This window comes from Acomys minous (assembly GCF_964271855.1).
Source record: "Acomys minous genome assembly, chromosome: 1".
NCBI classification, from domain to species: Eukaryota; Metazoa; Chordata; class Mammalia; order Rodentia; family Muridae; genus Acomys; species Acomys minous.
The window spans coordinates 2,066,768-2,085,187 of record NC_140483.1 but is presented as its reverse complement, the minus strand read 5'-3'; the positions used below and the strand labels follow the sequence as shown (position 1 = coordinate 2,085,187).

General features: G+C 48.2%; 1 long non-coding RNA gene across 1 annotated transcript in view; it reads left to right on the top strand.

The window, feature by feature from the left end:
* The window catches only part of LOC311602646, a 160,898-nt gene that overhangs the window by 9,221 nt on the left and 133,257 nt on the right, over window positions 1-18,420 (top strand). The gene's annotated exons all lie outside the window — the stretch shown is intronic.

Here is an 18,420-nt window from a genome sequence, read left to right as displayed (position 1 = left end):
CTTAGCCATAGCCTTAGCCTTAGCCTTAGCCATAGCCTTAGCCTTAGCCATAGCCTTAGCCTTAGCCATAGCCTTAGCCTTAGTCATAGCCTTAGCCATAGCCATAGCCATAGCTATAACCTTAGCTGTAGCCATAACCATAGCCGTAGCCTTAGCCATAGCCATAGCCTTAGCCATAGCTATCACTATAGTAGTCTGGGACAGACTGATGTCTCCAGTAACACCATATAGATTCAGCTGGGTATGTGGTCCCTGAGTAGAAGGGACTCTCCCAGGTCCTCTTATATAGAAATGTGATTATTTGACCTGCCCCCACCCCCACAATCTGGCCAGTAGAATACAAGAGGAAAGGTTATGTAGAATTTCTCTGAAGCACAGTACGGAAACAGAGGTTGGGGTGGAAGGAAGATCAACCTGAGTGTTGCTGAGATTGAGTCAACATGCCCAGAGTTTTCTGTGACGATGGCTTAAGTGCACTGAGGAGGAAGAAGGAGCAAGTGAACAACCCGAGCCCGAGCCCATGACTGTCTGAGGAGGAAGCACATTTTTCACAAGCACCCGCAGTGAGCTCAGTTTTATTCTTTTTATTTCTAAAACTTTTCTGAGAGAGAAGTGCTGAGGCTTGGTTGCTGCTGTGTTCCAAGCAAACCAAAGCCCTGACTAATCTTGGACATGGATAAACATGTTTTCCATGTAATTCCTTCTTACAACGTGAGGTCGGGTGGATGTCTTGCACACCCTGTCAGCCTGCTACGCCTGCCTGTCCAAACAAAGCGCGGCGTGACTTTACCTCCTGGCGTGCTGATACACATGCTCCCCCCACCAAGGTCAGGGCCCAAGCGTGTGGAAGAGATGAATGCTGCAAGATTTTCTACCCACGGCAAATCAAACAAGCCTGGGAACGAGGGCAGTGTGACTCCCACTGTGGGCTGTTCCAGCTGCTGTGTGGATCTTCTGCCGGGGCATTCCAGAGACTCCATCCAGCTGCAGAGAGATTCTAGTCCTCTCAAATGCTGCACACAGTCCATGTCACAGCGACAAATGATCCCAGCGAGGAAAGCCGTGCCTGGGGTTTGTGTGTGACCAATTACTGTCTCTGTGCACTGAGTATGTTACCTTGATTACTATGTGAGCTTGAAGGGCAATGCCATATTCCCTTAAAAGACCGAAGAATCCATGTTCTGAAAGCTTAGGTGCTGGTTACAGTTCCAGTGCTGTGTAAATTGCATTTATAAGAGCCTTGTGCCTGGGAGCATTCATTCATTCATTCATTCGCTCACTCACTCACTCACTCACTCACCAATCCATCCACCGTCCACCACTCATCCACTTTGAGTACATCATTCACCTAACCATCCATTTATCATCTATCCACCCACCAACCACCCATTATCATCCGTTCACCCACTGTCCATTCACTACCTGTCCCCTGTGCACACATTATCCATCCAGTCATCATCCAATCATATCAATCCATCCACCTTCTGTTATCATCCATCAATCACCCATCACCCATCTATCCATCACCTGTCCATCTATCATTTATTATTTATTTACTATCCATTAATATACCCTCTAACATTCACATATTCATTAATCACCCACCCATCTACCATCCACCCACCATCCTTCCATCCATCAACCATCCATTGCCATCCATCCATCCATCCATCCACGCATCTATCCATCCAACCATCTACCATCATAAGTTATCTATATATCACTAATTTATCAATAATCTATCTATTATCCATCTGTCCATCATCCATCCATCCATCATCTATCCACCACTCATTGGTCCTTCCACCAGCTAGTCACCTTCCATCCATCCATCCATTCGTCATCCATTGATCCATCCACCCTTCATTCATACAGGCCTAGCTTTATTAAGCATGAACTTTTACAGGTTCTGTGCAAACAAAGAAGAATAAGACATATCTTCCCTGCTAGACAGCTCATCACCATACCTGAGAGTTCACAGTAAATGGATGGGATGGCGCTTGAAAATGTCTAAAAGCATAAAGTAGATACATATAACTAATGTGTTATCTTTAAGCCATACCTTGCAGACCTTGCTTTCCTTTCTTTAAGCATGCTATAAGAAGCCAATGGAGAAACAGGCACCAAGATTTGACAACTGGTTACTGTGGCCACTGGCAATAGCTGCTGGATCATAGACAGGCATCACTATGAGGGTAGAGAGGCAGCCTCAGGAGCTTAGCTACTGAGAAGGATGTTGTAGCTTATAGCTAAAGGGTCCTCAGGCCACAGACACCTGTCTTTATGGCCAGAATGCCTCTGTCAACCAGGAGAGAAATTTCAATATTTTATTGAAAGCATTCTGCAGCAGGAAATCCTTCTCTTTTTTCCCTTGCTTGTGCCAGCATAATTTAACTGTGATTTAATAGCTCCTTTCATTTACTTGCTAAATTATGCTTTCCCATCACCTTCCCTTCAGGCTTTCCCTCCTTTTGGTCCTACAACCTCCCATTATTTATTAATGCCCCATAGTACATGGTGGAGGCAGGTTGAACACAGTCGTTTCATAGTGATTTAAGGGCTCCTGGCAGTGAGACAGCAAGAACGGGTGCATGTGCTTGGAGAGTCTCCCCAGCACTTGCCTTTCTAGATCAGGGTCAGACAGCTCCAAGCCAGCTTGTATGTGAGCCCTCCCCTCCATCCCCAGCCCACCCCTGGCTATTTTCCTGCTTGGAGTAAATTCAAACACTTGGCTCAGAATGATGGATGAGTCACAGTTCCTGCTTCCCCCCCCCCCCCCCAAGATTCGGCTACTAGAATGAGCATGCTCCTCAAAGCCTGCTGAACTGAAGGAGAGCCAAGAGGTAAGCCAGCTTCCCCCCTTCAAGGATGGAGCCAGTGGGAGGGACCGGGAGACTTCAGACAATCCAAATATTGCAGGAGTCAGCTCTTGAAAGACAAGCTGGGAGGTGGTTCTTGTAAGTCTCTTTTGGAGTAGCTTAGAACTTTTGACTGACAGGCCGGGTTACATAGGAGAGGGGCGCACCTGGGCATATAGTGTGTTTCATTACCTACTTAAGTGTCTAGCTCTGTCGCACCAGGAGCCTCAGAGCACCCTAGGAACTGGTAAGAGGTACATTCAGCATTCCCTACTTGGTTCTGTCCCTCATCTCCTCAGGTGTGCTTTGAACCACACTCACACACATTCTCTCACGTGGTGGGTGACGTAGGGACACCCCGCAGGTAGCGAGCAGAAGGGCCTGCTCAGAAATGGACCGAGCTTCCTGGGTGACTAAGCGTTTATGGAGCAGATTCATATTTCATCACTTAGAGACAGTAATGCGGTCGAGCTCTCAGCACAGTGCCCGGCACTGCAAATGTCTGTCTGCCTCTCACTACTGGCCTCCAGATCAATGCAGACTCACAAGGCAAAGCTGAGTGGCAGGTCCTTCTACTCTCCTTTGTCTCAGACTACGCGTGCCTGACTCACGCTGTGAGTGGTGGCAAGAGCCTTGGAGCCTGGACACTGCCTGCTGGACATTTGTCCTGAGCTTCCCCGGGGTGGGGGTCTCTGCAGCTGCTCTCCATCTGTTGAGCTAGAGTGAATGCTCAGGGACAGAGGAGAGAAGGTGAGACAGAACAGCATCTGGAACGGCTATTTTGGTCCTCTGTCCCTCCAGGTTACCTCCTGCCTCCAGCTCCGGCTGGCAGAGGTGGCCAAGAGAGGGAGTGTGTGCAGAGGCATTCCTTGCTCATTTTCAGCGCACTTCCCTACCACAAGCTGACTTTGTGGTGACCTCTGCCGTCTCTCCCCAGTCCCATTCATACCTCTTTGCACAGCCTGGGTTTGCAATGACATGCTCACAGTTCTGTCAGAAGTTTCGTTCACATAGCTCCCAGGCTGGGGAGCTTCAGAGGGCCAGGCTTCTCCGTAACTAACGTGGATGTGTAATCTGCCTAAGCCTTGACTAATGTGTTCCTTGCGTTATTAAACACAGATTAAATATATATGGATATTTAAATGTAATGTGTTATTTCCCCAAATTTGGCTTCTTGGTGTTCTTGACTTACGGCTTTTCAGTGCTCATAATTGTCTCAGGGACCATGAATTACAGGCAGGAGGTGCGGCTCCCTTGGCTCTGAAGTCTTTGCCATCCCATTACATTTGTTGAAGAGATGCATCCATAGCCTTCCGCCCAGAAAATTACTGCGGGGTCCTTCTCATGGGGATGTACTTTTCCTTTCTCAGAGTTTACTCTCTGCCAGCCAGTAAAGGCTGAGCTAGACGGAGCCTTGCAGAATTGTGGGTTTGTGTCTGCTCAGCAAGAAAACTTGTATCCCTGACAAATCACCTAATAGTGAGCTAAACCGAGCTGGTAGCTTTGTGTCCTCCCCCTCTACCTACAATCCACCAGCCCAGCAGTCACATGTCCTATATGGGTGCTTGTAGGATCTAGGGAAGTCTAGTTGGCTTTTCTTGTGTTTTGTGTGTGTGTGTGTGTGTGTGTGTGTGTGTGTGCGTGTGTGTGTGTGTGTAAAGAGAGACAGAGAGAGAGACAGAAAGAGACAGACAGACAGAGAAACAGAGAGAGACAGAAAGATAGAAAGAGAGACAGAGACAGAGAGATAGAGATAGAGAGAGAGAGAGAGAGAGAGAGAGAGAGAGAGAGAGAGAGAGAGAGAGAGAGAGCGCTCAACTTTGGGCATCATTCTTCAGGAATTCTTAACCTTGGTTTTGGGAACTCAGTCTTTCACTGACCCAGAGTGGCTGTTAGGCTAGTCAGCGATCTCCAGGGCCTCTCCTGTCTCTGCCTCCCCTGAGTCGGGGCTACCAGCACACACAGTGCTTCCCTCTTTTGTGTGTATTTTGGGGATCAACTCAGGCCCTCACGCTTGCCAGACGAACACCACTGATTAGTATCGTTCCAGCCCCATTTTTCTTTTCTAATAATTACATTTCTTCGGAAGAGAACTTCTTAATACCTTAGCCTAACAGCATGGGAAATTTCCACCTATGGAAAGGAACAGCTGGAAGCCGAGACTATCCAAATTACTCCGCTCTCGCCTGCCCCAGATCTGTCTTCATCACAGGACCGAATAGGTCTTGGTTAACTTCAAAGTCTTTGCCAGCTCCCACAGAGGAACCAGGAGGGTTGGAGGCCTGGTTGGTTCTCTGCGTAGCTATGCAGCCGAATTCCCCACTGCATGAAAACGCTCTCCTCTCTGAGTCTTGGTTAATGCTTTCTGCCTGCTACCATGAAGCCAACGGACGCAGAGGCTGGGCTGGTGTTTCTTATGCCTGTCTGTGATGAGGTACACCAGACACTTCTCCTGGAGATGTTTTCCACCCAGCAATGGCTAAGCTCATTTTTTCCCATCTCCTCTTTCTATGATTCTTTAAAACCAGCCATTGAGAAGCACTTACACCACAGGAACAGGCCACAAGACAAGGGAGCAAAAAGTTGCTTTTCCCTTGGAGAACTGATTCTTAAAACTGACCAGCACATCTGGGCATGGTGAAGTACAAATCTAGCCTGAGCTGTATGAAGAAATCCTGCCTCGATCCCCACCCCCACCCCCAAGACCAGCCATGTGCTGGTGCCAGTCTCTCAGCGTGGCTCTTTAAATATTTAAGTATGGCTGAGCGCATGAAGTTTGAGACTGGTAAGCTCTTGTGGCCAAGCACAGAACACATGTGTCAGTTTGCCTGTAGGGTTATAATCTGTGCCATATATAAATATCATAGGTGTCCATGCTTGCTTCCCGTTCACAGCTGCTAAGAGGTGCTCTATCCCAGCCCCAGATGCCCCTGACTGGGGAGTCACAGGTGCTGTCTTAAAAAGGAGACTTGTTTTCCAGCTTCCCAGGACAATTATTGACATTTGGCCTCTTCTACTTGGAGAGTCAGCAGAGCCAGGTGAGCTAAGGCTTGCCTAGGAAGGGGTGGGCCTCGGGGACTGTGTGTTTGGAGGAACAGTACTTGGCTGGGCCAGCTCCAGCCGCGGCCCACTTACCAGCTGGATTCTGCAAAACCAACAGAAGAGAAAGAGGCCATGTTTGGTGGCCATGACATAGAACATTCCACATATTTTCTCACACTCAGCAGCACGTGGAATCTTCTGTTTCTAGTCCCTCAGGGCTTGCTCTTAGCCGTCCTCAGAAATACACAGTGTAGAGCCCGGGGTGAGTCATGGCTTTAGAAAGCAGGCTCTGGATCAAGGGGGATTTTTCAGTGACATCCGCAGTTGTGGCCTTAGGATGCAGAGGGGTTTGCTCCCACTTGCACCCTGAACTCTGTTTTATTCTGTGCACTTCAAAGTGCCAACCAGGCCACTCACAGAAAGGCAGGGAATTCTCAAGACGTGAGGGTTCAAACAGAGAGCGGCTGAGGCACGAGGGATCCAGCCTTTGTGCTTTGCAGTTTCAACTCTTCAGGGGCTGCTCAGCTCAGGCAAGCAGGGGGTTAAGGTCTGAGGGAAATGGAATTTTCCCCGTGGCCGTGGCCGTACAGACTTGTTTTAACCACAGGAATGAACACAAGATGCGACTTGTTCTCTCTGCCATTGTCTAGATTCCCTACCCCTGCAGCAGGCAGCCGGGCTGACGTGTGACATTTCCCCAGGCATCCAGAGCTCTCCCTGCCCTTCTCTTTATAGCTTTTCTACTGCCTTCCTCTCAGACTCTCACCAACCTCACCTTCAAAGGCTTTTCAATAAGCCAGGGCTGTCCTCTGTGGACTGGGCAGGGATGTGGACTGGGCAGGGAGGGCTGTGTGGATTTGGGTTATTTATTAATTTTCAAATGTGTGCTTCCCATTCTTTGTGCTCGGTCTCTCCGTCTCTGTCTCCTGCAATTTCTTTTGGCAACCTCAGAATTCCACCATGATCTCGGCCAGTGTGATGGGCCTCAGCACAGGAACCGCCCATACTGGCTGCGACTCCCAAGGGTCTCCTCAGCACGGAGAGAGGGCAATGATTCTCCTCTCAGTTAATTCTTGTTGCTGCCCCCCCGCTGCCCCCCCCCCGCTCCCCCGCACCCCCTCCACCCCCTCACCCCACCCCCTCGCCCCCTTCCCCGGCTCTAAGTCCTTCCAAGCCTTGGTGAGAGGTCTCGTTTTATGGGTGTGCCAGTTGCCTAGCCTGCACAGCTCAGGGGAGGCCTCTGCCCAGCCGCAGCTCATTAACATTGAGCGGAGGAAAACTCAGCGTTATTCCCTGATGGTGGGACAGACAGAAGGTGTTGTAGCAGAGGGATTATGTCACACACAGGTCCTCGCCCTTGATTTCTCCATATTCCTGTTGTACCTTTCACCTTTTGCCTGGGTCCTCCAGTTCTCTCTGCATTCTAGGATGACAAATGACAACAGGAAAGTCAGTATGCTTTGCTAGCTCAAGTAAACCTGGAGCTGGGGACACACTTCTCCTTGCCGGTACTGCAAGGGAAAAGCCTTCCTGCACACAATTTTCTTTAAAGTAGCATTAGAAAAACTAAAATATATTTATTCGCAAAGCATACCCCTTGGATAAAGGTTCAATGAGAAGCCAAACTTTGGTTTCAAATATAAGACACTTTCATTCAAATTATAATCACAATGATCCAATGTGTTTGGTATTTAATTATTTGGAATTAAAGTAAAGAAAGAGATCCTGTAATTATCATTGAACTTATCTTGAGGCATAAATCTAATAATTAAACACTTTCAGATTTCGTTCAGTGAGTAATGAAATAGCAAAAGCACTGTGGATTCTCTTTCACCTTTGTAAGGAAAATTCTAGAAGTATCAGTGGATCACAATGGAAACACTTTAGAATCATTGTGAGTAAAGCACACTTGTCAACAAAATAAAAAATCTCAGGAACAGGGCTTCTGAGCTGCTGAAGTCTGATAGCAATTGGGTGTAGATGACAAATGATTCCTTCCAAAGAGAGGAAGAGGGAAAAGAAGAGAGCAGGGGAGGGGAGTAGGGAAAAGAAGGAAAGAACCAAGAGAAGGAGGCCGTTAAGAGTTGGGAAGTAAACAACTCCTAAGTCTCAGGAAGTCCCTACAGCTGACCAGAAGCACAAAGCTCCTTTCCAGGATTATAAAAGCATAAGGAATGCTAAGAAGATTCTTCAATCTGCCAAGCTGCCTACAAACCATTTAGAGAGCTCCAAGGTTTCCTATTCTGTGAGTGATCCCCCATGCTGGGGTGGACTTTTCAACCATGCGGCTGCTTCTTAGTTGCTCCTGTCCCTGTAAGTACCCGCCTTGCTGGGACTCCTATAAGCCAATAAGTTCATTGGTTCTGCAAGTTAAAAGTTGGCGATATCATTTATTTGTTCTGTCTTTGGTTCCTTATTTGTTTATGTCTTCCTCAGGAATGCTTGTCTGTAAAATGGGAATGCTAAATACACAAAGGTACACAAGAGGGAGAGGACACAGGAGGCTCTAAGTATGGTGCCAACACTGTGTCATTTACATCTGTCCGTGCTGGGCCTTGTGGAATAATGCTAACCGTAGCCATGAGGGGAATCCCAGAGAGTACCGCACATTGCTCATCTTCTTTTCAGATCCTTGGAATTTTAACCTATCCACACCACATTACGACCTAATGTATGAGGCTAAACTCTAGAGTTTTCGCTTGGCTGCCAACAGTTCCTCTAGCACTGGTACCCTCTTTTAAGTCACTCTGCGCATAGGCTTCCCCAGCCTGAGTGCTCCAACTTACAGCAACAGTGTCCCCCAAGGTTTTGTCTCCTTGGGCAATGGCACCACATTCCAGGTCTCAAGGACTGAGCCCCCCTGATGCCTCCATCTTCTTCCTCACGTCCAGCCAACATACAGTTTGCGTCCATTTTATTGTCCCCAGAATGGAGGCTGCTCTTTTAACACAGGCAGCTGCGTGTGTCTAACTGGTCGACAACCAGCCCTGATCTTGTGCTGACCTTGTGCTGCACACGGTCTCCATGCTGAACTTCCAGGAGATAATTCTAACAATATCACTTCCTGTTCAGGGAACTGTGAAAACGAAGACAGAAGAAGGGCCTATTGTGTGCACAGTTCTGCTTTTCTCTGGACACAGGCTGCTTTCTCTTCATTTGCTCTTAGCTCTCCAGGCTCTCTCCCCAACACTGGTCCTCCCCAAAGCTTCATCCACTGGACATTTGTTTCCTTAGGTGGCTTACTTCTTTCTCTCGAGTCACCTTTTCCTGGCCACCTATGGTGGACAGAGTCTCTTTTTTCCTGTCACGTTCTCTTCATCAGTTTGAAAAGTGACACCCTTATGTATCCTATGTGAGCTTGTATGCTTTACATCTTCCGGATGCCGGAGACCGAGGCATACGGCTGTTAAGTCAGTTGCCAAAACGCACAGAAAAATTGGGCAGAAGGAGCTGTGTGAACTCAAGTCCATCTTGTGCCGAAGCTACCACAGATGTTGGTAGGCAGCTGAGGTTGAAAGAAAAGGAAGCAGCCGTTGAAAGATGGGGAAGGTTTTGAGGAAAACTTTAGCAGTGAAAGGAGGTGACAGGGTGAGCTGTGAGGCGGGTGCAGAGGAGGGCACACTGGGCGGGGACGACAGAGCAAAGTGTGGCAGAGGATCCTCAGGGAATGCTAGAGTCAGGGGACTAGATAGAAGGCTGCAGCTTTCCTGCCTTGAGCTGCACCCTTTGCAAGGACCTCCCGGCCCCTCCATGCCACCTGCATCTGCAGACCAGGGAGGACGAGGCTGTTCAGCGCAGGGATTCTCGACTCCAGGAAAAGCCCTGGGCCCAGATTTTCAGTCACTTTCAGCTCCAGTGTTTGGGTGTTCTATCTGATAAGCAGTGTTCCCTCCTGGTAGCCTGGCTGTCCCACACCTGCCAGACTCAGCAGGCCGACCATCCTGAGGAAGTCCACACCTGCCTCTCAAGGCAAGGTCAGAGTAGACAAGCGTCTCCCCAGGAAGTCGGCTGTGCACCAGGGTCTTTGTCAGCGCCTGCCCTTCATTCTACATTCCTGAGGCTCGCTCCCAGACACACCTGGCCTGAGGCTACTGCAGAACCTCTGAGCTAAGTCCTCACTGGGCCTGGGTTCCATCACCTAGAATAAAATCTCAGTTCCAAAGAGCAGGAGAAGGGACAGGGGGAAGTAAATTAAACTGTTTTACCAGGAGACTCAGGAAGTCAGTCCTGGTGTCTCCTCAGAACAGGAAGAAGCGGCTCCTTTGCTGTGAAGGCTCCTCCATCTGCTTACAAAGCCAGTGAGTTAAGACCCCGATTACAGATGGCAGCCCAGGCTCTGGACACATTCACACAAAGACATTGCCACTAAGGCCTGATATCAAGCCATGTGGCATGATCTTCCTGTTTGAACAAACATCACACACACACAGACACACACACAGACACACACACAGACACACACACAGACACACACACAGACACACACACACACACACACACACACACACACATCAGACAGTCAAGATGGATTCATACCCTAATCAGAAAGCTAGGCATGGGAGTGCAAACCTGTAAGCCCAGTACTTGGAAGCTGAGGCAGGAGGATTACTGCAGATTATTGCATTCTCAGGAAATATCAGACAAATCAGCGGCTTATTATGTCTTAGAGCCTATGGGGTCAGCGCCATAGCAGGATACCTGGTGAGAGTACAGCATGGCCTTTACATGCTGAGGTGCCTGGACTGCGTCTGTGGGTTGGGAGGATGAACAGCTTCTACTGCAAAGCTAGCAGAGTGCAGCAGAGGATACTTAGCTGGGTTTTCCACATAAAGAAAAAAATAAATAAAAACTTTTATGACCTAATATTTTTGGTGTTCCCTAGTCTTTCTGTAATAAGTATAAATTATTATTATTTTTTAAAAATGATTCAGAATAGATCAGTAGCCTCTCTCCATAATGTCCACATCCCATTTTCTTAACCTGAGACTATTTGAGGCCACATGAGATAAGGAGTTCACATATGTGGTTAAATTTGGGGGCCCCAGATAGTGTGGTCACCCTGGCCTTTACATGGAGGAGGGGCAGAGTCCTAGCAACTTGCTGAGGGAGGAAGAAACAGGAGCCTAGGAAACATAGGTGGTGTCTCAAGAAATAACACAGGCCTGCCTTGGTTGTCAGCCTGGTGAGACTCCGGGCCTTGGAACTGTGAGACAGTTTTTTCTTGGGTCAGGGCACTAAGTGTTTGGTAATAAACTGATAAGGCATATTTTCAGAGCTGAAAAACAGTACCCATGCACCCGATCTGGTGCCTTTTATGTACAAGTGTTCTCTAGAAGGTGGAGGCAGAAAGACAGAGCCGAAGACACAGCAAGCTCTAAAGTAAGGCCCTACTTAAAAACAAAACAAAACAAAACAAAACCAAAATAATAATATTAACAAAGCCCACTGCTCATAGTGGGGCCGTTGTGTAGAAGGCAGAAGAGAAATGGAAGGGGTCTGGCTCAGAGACAACCCTTCTCAGACAGCAGGGAAGTTATAGAATGTTTTGGGCACTAGTAGACTGATAGAGTCTCCATAACAGGACTTAAACTATGTAAACATTGTTCCCCAGGGTGCTTTTAGCTGTTGAAGAGTCTCCTTTAAATCTGGAAAGCCAGGGATTTGTATTCCTGCTCCTCATTTCTCTATTCCCACCACGCAGAAGCAGCTAGCCATCCCATAGCCACATGCTTCCATGGGCAAACGCATGGCAGGGGTTCTAGAAGCTTCTCTGTATCTCTGGGGACACCTTTCCTCTGCTGCGGGGACCTGAGGCTGATCCTCATTGTCTTCTGCAGGGGGTACCTGCTTAGGCCTTGGGAGGACCTGAGTTCCACTGCTTTGATAATGCCATCATATGGTGGACAAAGATGATATTTAGAGTCTCAGAACATGACTGAGCAAGAAGCGTTTGTTCCAGTGTTTTTCTGAGCTCAATTGTCCTTAGAGAATTGTTTTACCAAGTATGGAGTCCAGGAGGCTTTGGAGAGGAGAGCATAGGCTGGCTTTGTTTGCCCTTTCTCTATATATTTATCAGCAAGTCCCCATGGTTCCTCCCAAGGTGGCCGTGTTGCTGTGACCAAATATCATACAGAAACAAGCTAGCAAGGTAGGGAATTTGTTTTTGGCTTGGGTTTCCAGAAGTTTCAGTCCAGAGGAGATGGTGTATGTCATGGCAAGCAAAAACCAGACTGAGGAAGGAACCAGGCATGACCTTAGAAGTCACACCCCAATGGCTTCCTTCCTCCAGCAAGACCCTCCTTTCTAAAGTTGCCAGAACCTCCCAAAGCAGCACCAGCAGCTAGGGATTAAGCATTCCACACAGAAGCCTGTGGAAGTCAGCTCACGGTCGAACCACACAGCTGAGTGGGACTCCAACTGCTGACCTATGGCAGAGCCGGTCCTTGCCCGAGTCCGGCCTCACACACTCGCCCTGACTGTAGAGATAGCCCTTCTGCTTGGTGTGCTTTGTAACTGAGAAAATGCAAGCTGCCCCAGAGCTCAGGAGCATGCAAGGAAACAGCAGGAGAGCCTTACGGGGAGGAAGGGAGTTTGGCAAGCAGCCGGGTTGCTCACAAAGGCACTGCCAGCTCTGCGCTGCACCATCCCAGCACCCCCTGTTCTGAAACCTCACCGCAGGGGCTTATAGTAAAACGTGGTCACAGACACTCAAAAGAAGAAATAGAGTCCTGGCCAGTGTAGAGATAAAATTAAAGCACTAAAGGGGAGTGTCGCAGAAGGGGGATTAAGGAGGCACAAAATTCCCTGTATCCTAAATCAACAGAAATCCTGACTCTAGGGCGCTGAGCAAGAGAAGCTTCAAGGTAGCCAAACAGATTTGCCTCTTATGGCAGGGAGCAGGGGATTGACTAAGCGCACTCCGGGATTTCTCCCAGCACAAACTTGGCTCTTCTTTTCTGATACTTGGCCACTTCTCCATTCTGTTTTTCTCTAGTAAGGTTGGGGGGCGTGGAATTACTATCCCCCCCATATGGTTCTCAGGTAGTATCTCTGTCTAGGCATGTGGCACAAAGGCTCTAGTGTTTGCTGTGTCAGGCACTTAATAGTCACTGGTTATACCTTCCTCTTCTTGTCTCCAGGAGGGACCTACATACTTACCTACCTAGTGGACAAGGGGCAGACTGAGGACCCATGGCTATGGGAGACCAGGACTCTCTTCATGGAAAGGCAGTAGACAGTCTGCTTGACTGAGAGGTTTCATTTTATTATTTAAATGAAATATTGGTTCTAAGGCCCTGATATGCCTGTGGCTTTTCAAAATAAATTAAACATATGGACGTTCCCTGAGGACTAACACTTGGGGCTCACTGATGGTCAAAGGGATCTGACTCCAGCCTTGTGAGTTTTTCCCCTCCATACTTATTCTGTTTTGCCTTCCTCCAAAGGGCACTGACCCCAGATCCCAGGAGCGCGCCATGTACTTCTTACTTAGGGAAATGCTAATGAGCCTTCTTTCCCACAGACATCACACACTGGTCCGAAACCTGGGAAAGCTTCACTGTGAGCCTGCAACTTAGGGGAAGGCCAGACAGCCCATGCAGAGCTCCCGCGGCTGCATTCTGAACGCTGGGTGGCAGCACAGAACTTCCTAAGCCTTGAGAAGAGCCAAAGCCCAATCCTGAGCCATTCCCCCTTAAGAAGGGCAGGCACAGAACCATGAAAAAAAAAAAAGGGGGGGAGCAGTAATTCTGGGACGTGGCTAATCTCTGTAAGTCACCCGATTGCAGATACAAGTGACAGCTGCAATAGGGGTGATGTTCTCTCATTCGCTGTGTCACCACGATGCTATTTTGAATCTTCTTGAGATTAGAAAGAGGATTACAATTGCCCCCAGAGTCTTGCTATGTAATTTTTATCAGCTTTGATCTGTGAGTTCCCCCAGGCAGTGTGTGTGTGTGTGTGTGTGTGCGTGTGTGTGTGTGTTCATGCACATGTGTCTATGTGTTTGTGCATGAACAAAGCAGAAGCATGGTGTGATGTAAGGTTCTTATAAACTACGTGGTTTTTGCTGTTAGATCTGCATTCCCAGGTTGGTTCCTTGCTTTAAGACACTCGGTTTCTCACTCGTGCTCACCCCCTTGGATTCTATGGTATAACGTCAGTCTCATAGCCATGCAGAACAAAGTGGTAAGATTCTCCGTCTTTATTTTATTGTTCTGCTCTATCACTGTTTAACAGCATTTGGTGCTTTTGAACAAGGGGTCTCGGATTGTGTGTAGCTCTTGCGGCCAAGTTGACACGTTCTCCTAAAGCTCAGGCGGTGAGTGAAACCCTCACATCTTGGGAAGCTCCTGAAACTTAACAAGATCCACAGGTCCCGCCTCAGAGTTGAATGAGTGTATCCACCTGCAGGCTGAACAGGGAGCTGCGTGGGTGCATCTTTGTAAGGCGTTGCCCATGTTGAGGTGGGCTTTTGGGGATGCGGCTGCCTTTGAGTCACTAGCGATCCTGAAAGTTACCTCAGTAAACACACTACTTCACTGGGTCAGACTTGTGTGGGACTGTTTTCTTGGTTCTGTTGTCAGGGCCCTATCTGGGGTGAATAGATGTTTGTTCACGTCTCTCAGAAAACCTCACACAACACATTTTCACCGTGTCTGGGCTCCACCCGGCACAGTTAGCCTTACTGCGGAGGAGCATGGACAGGAATAAATCCAGATCAAAATCTTGACTGTTCTTTTCTTTCTCAGCCCCCTTTCTGGGACCAGCTTGGCTTAGAGCAAAGCTACACAAAGTGTTGGCTTTCGGTCAGGTGGGCTTGTGCTACTTGTGGGATGTTCTTGGCGTCCTTTGGGAGGCCTCCTCCTCTCTGGGAGAGCAAAGCTGCCCTGTACAGTGGCTGTGAAATGTCAAGATGCACATATCACCATCCGGCTCAGCAATGCTGCTGCCTCTGCTCTCATCACTTCTGGATGTCAGCACCATTTCTCTCTGCAGTATCTCCCTTGCCTAGCAGGTGGAACCAGTTGGAGTTAAATCTTGGTTTCATTTACAGTAAAGCAGCATTAGGGCTAAGGTTCACTCTCTATTTCAACTTCCTATGTGTTGAAAGCGTTCGTTTATTTTTAGACAAGGTCTTGCTATGTTGCCCAAGCTAGTTTGAAATACTCTATGTAGCCCAGGCTGACTGGGAAATCATCATTTTCCTGCCTTGGCCTGCTCAATTCTGGGATTACAGACTTGAGCCAGCCAGTGGCCCTCGAAATCAGCTCATTATGTGTAGCTCTCTGTCTAGAGCAAGAGACGCACGCATGGCTGTGTGGTTCTAATTTCTGTACCTGGGGAAAGCTGCCTATGTGGAGCTCCTGGTGGTGATGCCTTCCAGGGACATCCCTAATTAGCTTGAGATGCTGCCCTGCTGTAAGGCCTTCCCTTCAAAAGGCCCACAGACACCTGGCAAACTTCCATTAATTCATGAGCCCAGGCTTTCCGTGACAGATGCATCTCCTGCCTGGACATGTCTGGAAAGCCTGGGGTCAGTGCTTGCTTCTGCTCAGGACTCCTGTGTGGTCTTCAACAGCTCTCCTGGACCTCAATTCTTCATGCAAAAACTTTAGTTAATAAGTTATGGATGGAAATTGCTCCTGTGGACAAACGTGATGAGAATGAGCCAACATGGAAATATTCTGTTAAGAATAGAAATGATTTCATATTGGGGAAGAGCTGCAGTATTGCATCTCGGCAGTTATGCTTGCATCCAAAGTCCAAGGCTACACTGAACAATACGCTTTTTGTAGGCACTGAAAAAATGTCCTGTTGCTGAGCCTGGGGTGGGAGTATTCAAAGGACAAATGGAAAATTCTTTTGAACCCCAAGATGTTCACAGGCCTTTTGTTCTCAACTCAAAATATCAAGGAGCATAAGAGGCCAAGTGAGTTCCCCATAGCCTTCCCAGGGCTTTCTTAAGCTTGCATATGTCTGTGTGAACGTGCCATCCTCTGAATCTTTACAGCTTTTAAATATCCATGATACCCTCAAGTCACTGAGGTCAGGCAGATGTGAGAGTCATCTGTGACATGAAACAACACCCTGCCTTCTTCTCTTTTGGGGGAAGGACGGGGACAGAAGATGTGTGCCCCACCTGGCAAGCACCAAGCTCTGGCCTTGGGAAATTGCAATGAGCGTTAGTATAGGAGGTTGGTATAGGGTTGGTATAGTCAATCTGCCGCTTTGGGAGGCAGGGGCCACGGCACGGTAAGAAGGCTGAATCTGTACTGACAGCTTTGCTTTGGATCTGGGATGTTCCTTGAGGAAGTCCATGTGCTAAGAGCTTGGATCCTATCTGGGAGCTGTTGGAAGGCACTAGAATCTTTAGAGGTGGGCTCTGTGGTTATCTGAAGGCATGAATGACTCCCTCTCCTCTGCTTTGATCTCAGGCCATTTGGTATCATCTTTCCAAAGGACCCTGCTGTGATGGGATCTTCTTCCTGCTAGCAGACTGAATGTAATAAACTTGTACAGATCATGATATCTCTCTCTCTCTCTCTCTTTCTTTCTTTTTTTTTCCGGATAATCATCTCAGGTGCTTGTTACAATCACAAAGATCAAGCAAATGGCTTGCTGTCTTTACTACAGAGACCATGAGCGAATGTGCTTGTTAAAGGTTGGTGCTGGGGCTGAGGGTGTGACTCAGTAAAGGGCTTGATTTGTAAACAACAGGATTGAGTTTGGTACCCGAAACCCACATGGAAGAAAGCAGGCATGGTGACAAAAGCTTGTTATTCCAGTGTTGGGAATCTGGAGTCAGGTAGATCCCAGGGCTTTGCAGCGCTTGGTCTGTTTGAGGAGTTCCAGGCCAATGAGAGCCTGCTTCAGAATCACAAGTTAGAAGGCCCCTGAGACTGACATGCAAGCTTGTCTTCTGGCCTTAACACACACACACACACACACACACACACACACACACACACACACACACACACACACACTTATGCAACATCATTTAATGAGAGGCATAGCTATTTGCAGTATTGATGAAAACATCAGTTGGGTGTGTACCCTATTGACTGTGAGAAGAGCAGGGAAGAGGCCTTAAGCCTCTAAGTAACCAATCTATTATAATAACTACAGACACAAGTTTAGTGTTCCTTTTGGGGGGGGGGGTTGAGACAGGGTTTCTCTCTTTAGCCTTGGCTGTCCTGGATTCGCTGTGTAGACCAGGCTGGCATGGATTCACAGCAATCCACCTGCCTCTGCCCCCCAAGTGCTGGGATTAAAGGCATTTACCACCATGCCCGGCTCAAGCTTATTGTTCTTAAGTTGGCCTCTGAAAGGGACCTGTGGAATCTCAGGGCAAACAGTTTCTGGGACAAAAGAACAATTTCTTCTCCTAGCCCCCAATCCTGAGCCCCCTTTAGTATTGTCACTCCTCATCCTCACTGTATCCTTCACAGCAGGAGGCTGACTGTGCCCTGCTCTCCAGCTCTCAAACTGCTGGAAGTGGAGCTGTGTCACTACACTCTTTCTCTGGGGTTGAGGTTGAGGCTTTTCTGAAACCGATAAGGCTAATTGTCCCTACAAACAGCTGGACTGCACTCCCGAGCTCTGAATAATCTACTTATGGTGATAAAATGACGTCACTGTAACTAGTTCCATTCACCTTGCCATTCGGGACTGTGTTGTAAACAATAAGTCCCGGAAAGATGGGCTCATCCCATGCTTGGGGCATTTTAGTGTTTACCACACATTGTATATATAGCGTTTCATTTGCACTTTCCCTAGATATTTCAGATTGGTGGTTACTGTCCTCAGTTTCCTAAGCAAAGGGAAAGTCAGAGAGGTTGTGACACACTTCAAACCATATACTGCATGTACCGGAGTCCAGGTAACAGGGCCTTATCAAGGCACAGGTCTGCAGTGGTCCAGGTAACAGGTCTTATGAAGGCACCTTTCTCCACAGGTCTGCAGTGGTCCAGTCAGATTCCCTGAAGTGAGGAACCTTCTACCACTTCCTCCTGTCCCCCACTCCACTGAGAGCAGTGTAATGCCTATAGATCTAGGCCAGCCTGGCCTCACAATCCCAAGCAGTCACTCCACACCTCAGTTTTCCCTTTTGCCAATTCTGGAGTCAACCAGTTCCACCACTGGGCGAGCCATTTGTGACACACACCTTCTCACTACAAGGGGATGATGTCACATCCCACACTGGGCTGCTAAATTATCAGAAAACGCGTGTGACACACATGCAGAATGTGCAGCAGACCACACACCAGAAGTGATTTTGCCACCTTCTCTTTGCTGAGCCTCAGGCTTTTTGTTGTTCTACTCGATCCCTGAGAGAGGGCATAGGCTCACACAGGGGGCTCAGTTGCAGCTGGCATTTTCCAAGGAAAAGCACTCTCTTTCTAAAAGAGATCTCAACAACTCATAGGAAGAATCTTTAAAAAAAAAAAATGCCCAGGGGCCCCCAGGAGGTGGGGGAGGGGTACTGTGGGGCTTCCAGGAGGTGGGGGAGGGGTAC